The following is a 13,322-nucleotide window of genomic DNA, read 5'->3' as shown; positions in this document are numbered from 1 at the left end:
GAAGCTTCCAGGTCAGTGTTAGAACTCAGCTGGTCCCTGGATTAGCCAGGTAGAGCAGTACAGGAGGAAACAAAACAGAAAGAGGAAAGGGACGAATATAACCCTAGGAAAGAAATACCCTAAGAGAAAGATGTAAGGCATCCGTATTAAAATCCTGCTGCCTTGAATCTATCCCCACAGAGTGCAGTCAGCGTTGAGTTCCCTGAGTGCAATGTGTGTGCTCTGAAGACTGAAGCCAGGCAGAGGACTGCGACCTGGGTGTGAGGTCCTGCCTCTCAGCCAGCCTGCTGCAGCCAGGCAGCAGCTGCCAGGGTCCTGGCTATAAGAAGGAGTAATAAGATCTTTCTCCTTCATAGTGGTAATGTGTGAATAATTCCCTTCCTTGCCAGCAGAGGCAAGTAATAGTATCTATTCCAGAGTGATTTTGTGAGGAATAAAAGACAACATGCAAACCCACACAGATTAGCATTTGGGTATTGGGAATACAAGCCCATTGGTTTCTTTTCCTGGAATAGCATAAAAACTGTATAAATCTGACCAACAAAACAAAGACAGAACAACACATGGCCTTCACCTTTATGGAGGCTCTACTCGGATCAGTCTTACTCAGATGACCAGAAGCAAGTCAATGAATGTCAGATTCTCCTTTTCAGAGAGATCTTCTTGGTTACAAAACAAAACAAAATCACAACTTCCCTAAGTTAAAAAAAGAAAACAATACGCTGAATTTACCTTTCCATCCAGCCAGGTTGACTCTGAGTGCCTTGCTCTGGAAAGCAGGCCTCTCTAGCTCACTTGGGAGCCTGGGTTGGGCCCTTGCTCCTCCCTTCTGGGACTTACCCTCAACTTCTCCATATTCCCCCAAGCCTCCAGACACCTCCCCTATTGGGGTGATGAGGCTGAGAGCTGAAGATGATTGGCTTGGGAAAGGCCTATGAGTGGGTGGTATGTGGGAGGCACCAGAAGGCTATTCTCCTCATGAGGTGGCCATGGGTGAAATGTAAAATCAGTATACAGTGAGAAGACACAAGAGAAGAGAAGGCCAGTATGAGACTTGACTGCCATCCCTGACACAATCAAAGAACTCTAGGAGCAGCTTGAATGTGGAAGAGTGCACTGGGTGTGCAGACCCAGCCATTGCACATTCTCTGCGACAGACTCCTCCCAAGCTACTCTATTAGTGCTGGAGTCTTCCCACTGACCAGGAGTGGAAACACGGTATGTTCATTTTTTAGTGAATTATAACACATTAGCTTAATCCCACATATTTGTTTACAATCTTTCTGCTCTGTAGGTGAACAACCTTGGAGGACAGTCTGCTCCTGTCCTCTAGGTTCCAGAGGCTGCCCTTGGACCATGGTCCAGGTCCCCTCTTTCCTTCATCTTCTAAGTCAGCAAGGTCTCATTTCCCTGCCTACTTTCTCTTAATCACATCTCTCTGACTATGACATCAGCCAAAATGTTTTATCTTCTCATTCCTCAAATACCAGTTCTGCCTTCTTTGGGGCAGCATCGCTGATCTCTCTGAACATGAATAACGAGGCTGAAAAAGAGCACTTCATGTTTATTCCCCCTCCTCTCCCATGCTGGGTGCCAGGTGCGCATTTGCAGCAGGACTGATCAAGTCTTCCTGCCTTGACCCCAGAACACAGGGCACGGCACAGTAATGCTGACCACTCAGTCAGTGAGAGGTGCCATTATCATATCATTTCTACTGTAGATGTTAGAATCTTAGCATATGTATATCAAATAAATGACCAAGACCATATTTTAATTGCAATTTTTAAACACCCTGATGCTTATATTAACCCAATACTTATGTAGAGCTACATGCACATATACACATATAATACACACACACACACACTTTTCCCTAGCTAAATAATGCATGTCCTTGATCTAATTATGCACATTTTAAAAAATTACTTTTCCCACTAAAAGTGAGGGGCAAAAATCAGATTTTAGCAGTTTAAACAGACAAAAATCAGTGTGACTGTCAAAATGCAGGTTGGCCTTGTCAGGTTGAGATGAAAACCAGGGTTCCAAATGAAAAATATGAATGTGGACACTAACAGGAAGGCGTGTTTGGCTAGTGGAACAAATAAACGCAGGTCCCAGATGGAACACGAGCAGCTTTGTAACCAGCAGTGTCTGCCAGTGGTTATTTTCCTAAGCAGACATTCTTAAAGCAATGCAGAGTTTATAACGTGGGGACAGTAGTAGTATAATTACAATGTGACTCAGGCACATTCATCCGCTAGCATTTTTTTTTGTCTTTTTCCTTTTTATTGGTACCAGGGATCAAACTCAGGACTGCCTGCTTGCAAGGCAGGTGCTTATGCCACTAAGCTAAATCCCCAGCCCCTATCCGCTAGCATTTAAAAAGCTTCACTTTTATCCTCACAGGCCTCAAGTCTACATTCCCACTGCTTTCTTAGAAGTGCAGCAATGACTTTGGGGGTATTGGGAGGATCTGGATATAGGGACAGCAAGGCTTCCATTGATTCAAATCACAGAAACACGGAGGTGATCATCTTGACTTCATATGGAATCTATTAAGTATCAAAGCTTCACCAAAAAAATTTATTTTGATCCAACTGCTCAGCAGCTGAAGGTAACCTTGGGATTATGCTTCCACTTTTCAGAAGCATGGTACATCTTATTACAGGACGGGGGTCTGAGATGCACAGGCTGCTGTGCCATGCTTGCACAGCAGAGCAGCCTCTCCTACTTTCTATCCTGAGGTGCTTCCTGCTCTGCTTTCAGGACCCCTAGCTGAACTCAGGGTACAGCATGGTACTCCCAGGCCGGCTCTCCAAAGACAACTGTGCCGCCCAAATCAACTTCCTTCAACCTCGGCAACCAGGATTGCCCAGCTCAAGGTGGTAGTGTCTACCCTCCCTGCCATTTGCTTTCTGTGCATACCTGGCCAATGGGATATGAAGGGACCTTTAAAGAAGGCATGTTCCTCCTACTTCCTTCTGTTCCCTTCCTGCCTGTATAGTGAGACAAGATCTTGAAGAAGTAACTCTAAAGTGAGGGCAGCTGGACCACAGGACAGAGTACCTGTCCCAGCCCCCATGCCACCTATGTGCTCAGACTCCCAGGGCAAAAAGATAGACTGTTACATTTTTAAGCTGGCATTCTTTGCTTTCTATTTCAGTAACAAAATCAATATCCTAATATTTAATCTAAAAATTTCCCACACTGACCCCCCCTAAAAATTTTCAGTTCTTGTATCACTTGATTATCTTCAAGATCTATGTGTAAATGTTCAAATGGCCTGAAGAAATTAGGATGGACAGGTAAAGAACTGATTCTCAATTAACATAATCTTTTAAAAAGCTGATCTAAAGGATATAACTGCATGTATATTTAAGCGTATAAGTTAGATAACCATATTGCTAAGTTTTTGTTGGATCATTGAACAGAACTGTTTGCAGTCTCACTGTTTGAATGTCCACTTTATATGCTTTAATTTGCTGTTTTATTTTTTTGAAATTCTGTCTCACTTGTACCCTTTTTCTGTTTTTTCCTTTTTCTCCTTAAATAAATTTTTTTTAAAAGCTGAAATATAGGGTTAATACAGAGAAGACATGGAAAGCATCATACAAATCCTTTTTCTAGTTTCCACAATGATTGCAGGAATTTTGCATATGCAAACTAGATGTATGATGGCATAGTATGGGCTTACTCAGTCATAAATCAATTCGATGTCATTGTATCAGGTGAGCATGGTGTGAGGAACTGCTCTTTCCCCAGTGGAAAGAAAACTCTTTAAAACTGCAATGAGAAAGCTTTGATGATTTGGAAAAAGTATCTGTGTTAACTTTCTGTTGCTGTGGCAAAATACTTGGCATAAACATCTTTTTTTTTTTTTGGTACCAGGAATTGAACTCAAGACTTTGTACTTGCCAGGCAGACATTAATGCCACTGAGCTATATCCTTGGCCCTTGACATAAATATCTTAGAGGATGAAGGTTTATTTGGGCCACAGCTCACAGGTTTCAGCCCATTGTGTTAGGCCTGCAGTGGGGCAGAACCATCACATGCAAGGTTACGGCAGAGGACAGCTGCTCAACTCATGGAACAGGAAGCAGAGAGGAATACTAGAGAGGAAGGGGCTGAGACAGATGACACCCCTATGATCCACTCCTTTCAACTCCTGTCTCTGTCACCACCCAAAATGCCCATCAGATTAGAGCCACACCTGTGGATTCCCTACTGAAGGCGGAGCCCTCATTATCCAGTCTCGTCCTCAAGAGACCAACAGCAGACACACCTTCAACACAGTGAGCCCTTTGGGGACACTGTGGATCCCACCCACAACGCCTTCCTCCCTCCTCCTCTCCCATCCTCATCTTTCTATCTCCACTGAATCAGTTTCTACTCCCCAGCATAGAAACAATCTTTTTTCTTTGTTTCATAGGACCACATTTTCCATCCTACAATGTGCCAAATTCCATTAACATTTCATGGCAGAACCAGTGTGTGTATGTGATTAGGTATGTGTATATGTGTGGTGGGCAGCAGGGGCGCAGCTAGGAAAGGGGCTTCCCCGTGTACCCATTTTTAATTATAGACAGACAGGTGTGCATGTGGGCATACATGCACTCAGTTTTACTCTACTGCAGTGCTGGGAAATCAGAAAATGGACTCAGAGAGAGGGGCCAACACACAGCAGTAAGCTTCAGGCCTAGTGGAGACAGGTAATTCTACTTGTCCTATCAACAGCTTGTAGTACTTTGCTAGTTCAGAGAAGAGCTCATTTTTAGAAGGATACACTTGAAAGAACAGAAAAATTTATTAGGGGAGTGATAAAAGCCAAACAGCAGTGACTTCTTTATTAGGAGGAAATCTCTGTTACTGAGACACTATAGCCCCTGTGCTCTGCTTCCCTCCCCAAGGAGAAATGGCTTATCTCATGGGCCCATCTGAAAGTCAAGTGTGCGCCATTCACTACACCCCAAGAAATACATACTTGTAGGACCTTCCTGCTGCAAAGAGAACCGTTCTCATCTGCTCCTGGCCTTGTGGCAGAACAGGGTACGCAGAAAAGGGGTGTAAACTCCCTTTTGCTACAATTGTGGCTGTCAAATGCAGAAGCAAAGTGTTAACAAAACATCTGGGCCCTGATCTAAGGTGGTACCTTCCTGTGAGCTTCTCCCAGAAGCAAGCAGACATTTTGGTCTTCCCTTGCCTGCCTTCTTCATCTCTCCATGCTGCCTGGCATGTTGTCAGGGATCAATAAATGTTTTTGGAATGAGAGAATCAATAGACTTGGGTGGGGCAGTTTGCTGACCTCTCAAAACCCCAATGAAATTGTTCTGACTTTGAAGCTCTTTATGTTTTTTGATCATTCATTCCAATAAAAACAGTGCTTGTACATTGGCACATACACCTCCCCCCCCACTGTCCTTCGGTGTCAGAGGGTATTTTGTTCCAAGGTCCCCTCCCACAACTGTATACCACAATTCGTGGACACTCAAGTCCCTTACATAAAATGGTGCGGTATTTACATATAACTTGTACACATCCTCCTGTATATGTTAAACCTTTTAATACTACCCAAAACAAGTACAGTGTGAATGGTATATAAATAGTATTAGACTGCTGTTTAGGGAATAATGACTAGAGAAAAGAGTGCACATGCCCAGGATAGCTTTTTTCCTATTGCTAGTTCACAGTTGATTAAATCCCCGGATGTGGAATCCACAAACAAGAGGGCCAACTACATGTGTTATTTATTTTAAATGTCACACATGTGATTCTGTATTAATATATCATGTACATTATAGAAAGTTGAAAAGATATGTAAATGTGTCAGTGTAAGTTTCAGTATACTTTTCCTACAGTCTAGGAGTTTATGTTGAGTGTCCTCTCTGGTGTCCATGGGTCTAGACCCTAAATGCTGCAGAAGTTCAGCAAAGAAGTATTTGGGATTTGGAGCTGATCAGTCAGTCAGGCAGGGCACTAGGGATCTGTCCTATGGCCTCAACTTCCTCACCACGAACTGTGAAATGACTCAATTCAATGGCAGAAACTCTGTACTTGCATGTAGGTGAACTAGAATGAGGTGAAGATTGAGCCAACTGTCACCAAATGGGCAAGAGTTATAGAGCGAGATGGAAAAGAAGAGGCATTCTTAGATCAGACTTATTTCCAGATCAAACTTATCCCGGAAACACAGAGACTGGCTTTCAACATGTGGTACTTGAGTACCTACATACTATAGGACAATGGTACTGAAGGAAAGAGAGAAGAAAGTGGCAGGTGACCCTAGATCATAAATTTGAGACAGAGAAATCTGGAATGGATTTGCTGTAGAACAAAACACAGAGCCACTGGACACTATGAAGACATAAAGAAAATCATATCAGTACTTTGTCTGGATTAGACTGAAGTTAAAATGCATATTAGATGGCAAAACATGGAGTTTGGTTAGAATGGCTCAGGAGAGTATGGAAGGAGAATTTTATAGTCTGACTAGCATGATAAAAGAGACAGTGGAGAAGAAAGAATGAAATAAAAGTCAATTAGAAGGAATATGATCAATCCTTGATTCTGGAAGATATGGAGGAAGAGAAGAAATCAAATATGTGTCAAGATGATCCCATCCATCATTTGGAAAATGAACAACTTTGACTGATTTCCTAACATGTTCCTCTCTTTAATTTGTATGGAAAGTAATCCCAGTGTGAACTGATGTTTCTTTGCTCTTACTGCAAAGCTTAGGTTTTACCCAATAACCCCAAGGAAAAATTCTTAAACATGGAAGATGGACTAAGAGCCCAATGTATTACTATGTTTGCTGCAAAATTCAATTTATAAACGGTACTCTGCGTACTGGGTGGGGGGAGAAAATATCGTTTTTGTGTGCATGTGGTGGATAGTTGCTGATTTTCTGCTGATGAGTGAATAATCTGGTCAACCACCAAAAAAAAAAAAAAATATCAATAAAGTGTTCATGCCCATTTTCAGTGATGTTTTTCCTACATGAGAACTCCACACTGTTTTTAGATAGGAAAGTCTGTTTTAGTATAATTCAGCCGAGTGATACAGGAGATGGGACTCAGCAGTGGATCATGGAAAAAAAAAGAAACAAACATCTCCTTTAAGCAGCTCCTGTAACAGGCTATAGGCTGGGCCAATACCTGTGCAGTTCAGTTTTTGAAAGCTGTGTGCTAGATTCCTCAATGACTTATTCTGAAAATGATCTCCAAAGATGGTAAGAAATGACCAAAAATTGTATAAAACTCACTTTCCAAATAGAGTTCTGCAGAAAATATCTGCCATCTGTCCTTCAGGCTATCTTTACTTCTTTCTTTTTAGGCAGCTATTATTTAATCCAGACCATTTTTTCCTGACTAGTTGGTTCATTACAATTTCAGAACACAACTCTGTACCAGGAGTGGTTGGCAAGGGACAGAACATCAGTTGCTTGACATCAGGGCCATCTCCCTGTTGTGGTGGTGAAGTGACTGGGTGTGCTTGGGTGCCTTCAGCTATAAAGTCAGCCTGACTATCCCTGTCATCTCTCATGGATGATGTCTCCAGTGCACGAGAGGCAGGTGCTGCTCCTGTACGTGTGTGGAGCTTTAAAATGAACTGCACAGACTTCAAACCCAGGGCGGCTCCATGGCACCATCCGGGTGGGCTACTTGAATGCAATTGCTCTGAGCCAAGTTACTTGCTGAACTTGTCATTTCATGTGAAAGGAGAATAAAGCTTCTTCGTATTCATTATATAAAAACGTAACCTGTGCTTTAAACTTTAGCTAAAATGTATTAAGGCATGGAAAAAGCAATTTGATCTGGGCTGGCTTCTCAAATTCTGGTTAAACTAAGAAAAAAGGCATTTAATAAAAATTCATACTAGTTGTATAGTTGCTTTCCTCCTGTCTAGGGGTTTCCAAAGGCAGGAATCAATGGTCTTCAATGAACCTAACTACTTACCTGCCTCCAAAGAAAGAGTCAGCCTCCAAACTCCTGCCAATTTTCAGATGGCAGGGAAGCCTTTATCAGTAGCTCACTTAGCCACAAATGCTAAGAACTACAGCAGAAACCACAGCACAATCCCACGGGTACTGCCAGGGAACAGACCCCCAGGCACGCAGCAACCTCTCCTCAGGGGCAGGTTAGAAGGATGAGCACAAGCCCAAGACCCAAGTCTCAAAGTAAAGCTGATATGATAAAATTCAGTACACTGAAAGATGCTGGGTGATGGGATGGCTTTAACTGCAGAATCCATCCAGATCCTAGAAAATAAGGCTTCCTAAATTATTTACTAAGGTGCCTTCAGAGTTTAACTTCCTATTAAGTTAGTTGGTAAAAAATCTATCATTCATTTGCATAATTCCACTTCTTTTACCATTCTTATTCAGAGCATGATGTCATGGAGTCAAAGAATGGAAACTTTGGGAGGAAAAAAGGGGATGTTTTGATAACCCATTTTCCCTTCCTTCTATGCTAAACACAATTCTTTACACATTTTTTTCTTTCTTGGAGCCATCTTTACTTCTGGCTTTCTGCAAAAGTGAGAATTTTCCCTCAGAAAGTGGCACCAGTTCATGTCTCCTGACTTGCCCATTGTATGCTCACTGCCAGCAAGACAGTCTGTATAAAGCCATTATTATGACTGCCATAAGCAGACCAGTATAGAATATCTCTACGCAGTTTGTCAGTTTCAGAATTAGGTTATTGGCTTTAACCAGAAAGGTAATCACAAGAAAACATTTAATGTGCTTGGTTTTCTGGTCCAATAAACTTTGTAGAAACAAAGATCCACCTAGCAAGAGTGAAGTAATTTAAAGCCACTGACATGAATATATTCTGGGTGTTGGGTATAGGCCTGTAAATATGAAAATTGATAATTTTTTAAATAATTAGATTTATTAATAATTTAACTCACATATAGATATTTATAAATTGTGAAAAAAATTTTTTTGAAACAGGATCTTACTATGCAGTTCAGGCTGGCACTGAGCTCACATTGTAGCCCAGGCTGGTCTCGAACTCCCAAGGATCCTCCTGCCTCAGCCTCCCCAGGGCTGGGATTATAGGCATGCATCACCACACCCAGTTTCTTAAATTGTGAAATCTTAACACTTAGGAATTGTGTGCATTTTGTAGGCAGACCAAATAATCTCCATTTCTGAAGAACTTGAAGTAATGAAACATTTCCTTAAGAGACTCAGTCATTCAATTCTTACATTCCAGGCCTAAGAATCTTCTGCAATAGCAGAAGTCTGAGATAGCAGACTATGTCAGAGTCTTTGAACCACACTCTGCTTGCCAATCATCTGCTAATGTGTCTGCTTCCCTCCTTAAGAAGGCACAGTTAAACTCAAAGGAACATGGAGCGAATTCAATTCAATTCAATTCAGAATCGAAATCTGCAATTTCAATCCCGCTTGCAGTAGCTCAATAATTTCAAGCTTTCTAGTCCCAGTATCACCATCTGTAAAGCAGCTGAGAAGACAAATGTGTGGAAGCCTTCCCTAAACCGTGGAATGTGAACTGATGCACAGATGTGAGGTGTATATACACAAGTGCATGCGTGTGGTTGCTAGCTTCATGCCATTCACATGGGTGTATCCATGAATGGAAGTTTTCCTTCATGACTTATAGACATCTGGATTTTAAAAATGCACACTGGAACACCAAAGAATGGGAGGAAATGAAGTGCAGAAGAATCATGTGGATCAGAGGAATGCTGGGTGCCTACCTGGTCCTGCCAGGAGCCACCCTGGGCAGATCTCTGGCTGTGTCTGCTTTGCCCAGCTTCTTCTTCGTTTCAGAAACCAGTTTTTCCAGAAGGGTTGAGTTTTTCCACAGGAAGTTTCCACAGCAGTGCTGGAGGGGCTCTGGCACTTCGGGGACAGACAGGGGAGGAGTGAAGAAGGGAACAGAAAGGGACGCTGAGAAAAGCAGTGGAGGAAAGGCAGCCTTTTATTTCTGCTGGAGACTTGTTTGTCTGCTTTTTGTAAGCCCAGGATTATACCAATCTCCAACCATACCTTACTACAATTTTTTAAAAAAGTCACTCACAGTCGACATTTCCTAAATGTCATGTTTAGTTAGGAAACACAACCCTGGCAAGGGTTAGCAACCTTTGTTGCTAAAACCTAGTTTGGTCAGACACAGCAAATAACTAACATAGTCAGTTTTCTCTTCAACTGAAAAGTATTTTCTTGTGTATCCCAGATACTTTAAAATACATCTACAGACAGATAAAGGCTGCTTGTACTTTCTATTAAGTGCTGCAAAAAAAGGATAGTAACAATAATCCTTAGCAATATCTAGCTTTCACCTCAGTGAGGTAAGTGGAATGGCTAGATCCATCTCGAGTCCTTCACTTTGGCTGGTTACAGACACAACACCTGGGCCTGCACTCCCAGGGTCACAGGCCAGAGTCACGCTCGCTTGCTGTGCAAAGTGAGGGGCACTGACACCTTTACACTGCGCACAGAGAGCTTCCATTAACATTTTTGGTCCTCTGCCAATGCATCTTTTCTTCTTTGGGATAAAAGACAGTTTAAGGTAATGATTCACATTGTTAAAATTATGGGCACAGGCAAATAATTACACAGGTTGACTAAGTTTAGGTTTGCTCCAATATGCCTTCTTGAGGCAACTTTTCTCCAAAACCAACTCATTTGGCAAATCTTTAACTTAACTCTGTCAAACCCATTCAGACATCAAGAGAGTGTATTTCCAATGGACATCACATGCAAATATGGATTGCGTATCTACAGCAAAGGATCCCTTGGATATTATGGGATCTTTTCTTCTCACTCAAGAGAGACCTGAGTTCTGTCAAGAAAATGTAAAAGCTGCAGTTTCCCACAACAATGGCACATATTTCTATTTTAGATTAGAGGACAGTACTTGTAGAAGTCACTGCTCAACTGGAGTTTACTGTTTTCAAAGATAATGGATCTGAATGGTAAATATTTTCAGGTTGTTTTCCTTTTGCTTTTATTTTAGTGATAACTTAACCTACATCAGATTTCCCCCTAAAAGATGGGAGATGATGAGAAAATGGTGGTTAAATTTAAAAGTTTGAAAATTTTGGTATCATAGCTACTGTGGGTAGAAGATTAAGAAGGATGAAAGGAGGTGAAAATATCCAGGGATCACATTCATTTGTTCCTTCTGTCTTCTGTTTTAGACGTAGTGACTTCATTTGAAAAAATGAGAGATTTATTTTCATAACAGGCAGTAGGAGCAAGGCAGATGTGTGTGGGTTGGTTCTGGCCCTTGATTAGCAGACAAGAATAATACTGCCTTTAAGTTTCACCAAATACATCCATCAAAACACAGACAAGAGACTTCCTCTTGAGTCGTACAATCAAGATCCCAAATTTCAATGCAGCGATCACGCTGTTTTAGTGAAGTTTAAATGGGGTCAAATTTCCATTTCCAGAGCAGTGTTCTCAGATGTGGTTAAGAGATTAAATGGACTTTTCATTCTGTATTTTTGCTCCTCTAGGTTGGAAAGTCTGAAATCAAAGTATTTGGAAAATGTTCTGTGCTCTGATCAGAGGCAGCTGGCAAAGGCAGCACAGGATACTGCGAAGGGCACCATCTTCCAACAGTAGCAAGATTATCCCAGAGGTGAAGGCTGTGGTGTTCCATGCTTTACTGTTGCTGGGCAGATGCTACTGTGCAGTGGCCTGGCCCCTGGCCGCTGGGCTTCCATACAGCTCTGTGAGCCAGGGCAGAGTCCCTGGGTGGGTGGCTGTGTGTCAGCGGGGCTTCCTCCCCTTCATGTTTTCCCTCATATTTGCAGGGTTTTGTGTGTTAATCTTCGTGGAATGTAGTTCTTATCACTGCCTGGAGGAATTCATTACCCTTTCACCTCCTTTGGTTCCCTGGCCCATGATGCTGAGGATTAAGAGAGCAATTGTGTGGAGAGCCTGACCTGGAATTCAGGTGTGCAGGCGGTGACCTACCCTGCACCTAATTTCTCCTGGACTCGTGAGGGAAGGGGAGGCAGTAAGAATAGTTCTCCCTCCCAGGACAAAGGGGAAAAGAGCCTCCAGGAACACAGGCTGAGGCCCCCTGCAATTAAATCCAGCTCTTTTAAAAATCAGGAGCAGGTCTGGGGATTTAGCTCAGTGGCATAAGTACCTGCCTGGCAAGTGTGAGGTCATGAGTTTGATCCTCAGTATCACAAAAACAAACAAATAAAACAAACCAGGAGCAGACTCATAGAATGTTCTGAGCTCCTCTGTGCAAAGCTGATGTGACTGATCAATAGTATAGGGAAAATCACTGAAGCCATTATCTGGAATACTGTATAAAAGGCAGAAAAATAGTTCATGGCCATTTTAAAAACTCCTGCTGTTTATACAGTGGCCTTAAAACCAAAATGTTGCATGTTTCACAGAGAACTTGCGAAAGCTCATTTTATATCTTTAAGTGCACATCTTTTGTACGGTCCTTCAGTTGTCAGTTTTGCTCACACACAAAAACAAACTTAGAACAGAAATTCAACAGGCATTTCTCTGTGCTGCAACCCAGGGGGCAAAGTCACAGCACTAATGATCACAGACATGAAACTGAGAGGTCACTGAAATGGGGAGCCACCTACCCAGAAAGGTGGCCAGCAAGACTTCACAGGAGATTGTGGACAATGTGTTCATGGTCCACTGCAAGGTGACAGAAGGTGGCCCTGAATGGAGCAACAATGACCTAGATCCCCATGGACCTTAGATGCCCGGGGTTTCTATTCCCTGAAGAAAGATGTCAAGGATTAGGGACAGGAACCCAAAGCCTTTGGAGAGTTCCAGAATCCAATGCTTCCAAATAAAGATGTTTACCAAGGGCCACCTTAGTGAAAGTCTACATTACTGTTAGCTATGCTTTTACATGGCGGAACCACAGTTGTAACAAAATAAAAACTCTACTGGTAACTCTCACTACTGGGGGTGGTGGATATAAAAATCTCACTACTCCATCTATCATAGCTTAAAGCTATGTAAATCAGTCATCAGTTTTGAATACTATATTAGAGGCACCCCTTTGGTAATAACTCTGTATGTTAGAACACTAGGAATAATGTGGCATTAACTAAAATACATGAGGTGGTGGAGAAACGTTAGTGACAAAATAGTGTTTTATATTTTCATGGAAAATTTTAGTCTATGGCAAAATAATATATGTGCCACTCATTAAATTTTAAGTTTTTAGGATCTTGAGAAAGTGTGTTGACTTCAAACGTATTTAGTGCAAATGTGTTGCTACAGTTACAAAATCTACCACACATCAAGTTTATTCACTTAATAAATTTTAGTTCCTCTGTATTGCTGGTTCTT

The 13,322-nt window shown here is 42.0% G+C and overlaps 1 protein-coding gene across 6 annotated transcripts in view; it reads right to left on the bottom strand.

Moving 5' to 3' along the window:
- Spats2l (spermatogenesis associated serine rich 2 like) overlaps positions 1-13,322 on the bottom strand; it is a 158,366-nt gene that overhangs the window by 98,815 nt on the left and 46,229 nt on the right. The window contains exon 3 of one of the 6 annotated variants that reach the window (XM_063259521.1): positions 9,728-9,920. The exons of 3 other annotated variants lie outside the window; for them this stretch is intronic. The gene's annotated coding sequence lies outside the window, so the exon portion shown is untranslated. The remainder of the gene's footprint in view (positions 1-9,727; positions 9,921-13,322) is intronic. 2 more of the 6 variants (XM_013145252.3, XM_013145253.3) reach the window with 2 other exon arrangements.

Source organism: Cavia porcellus, unplaced genomic scaffold, assembly GCF_034190915.1.
Source record: "Cavia porcellus strain 051 isolate PalLab524CR breed Dunkin Hartley unplaced genomic scaffold, mCavPor4.1 scaffold_12, whole genome shotgun sequence".
In the NCBI taxonomy this organism is placed as follows: domain Eukaryota; kingdom Metazoa; phylum Chordata; class Mammalia; order Rodentia; family Caviidae; genus Cavia; species Cavia porcellus.
This window is presented reverse-complemented; position numbering and strand designations above follow the sequence as displayed.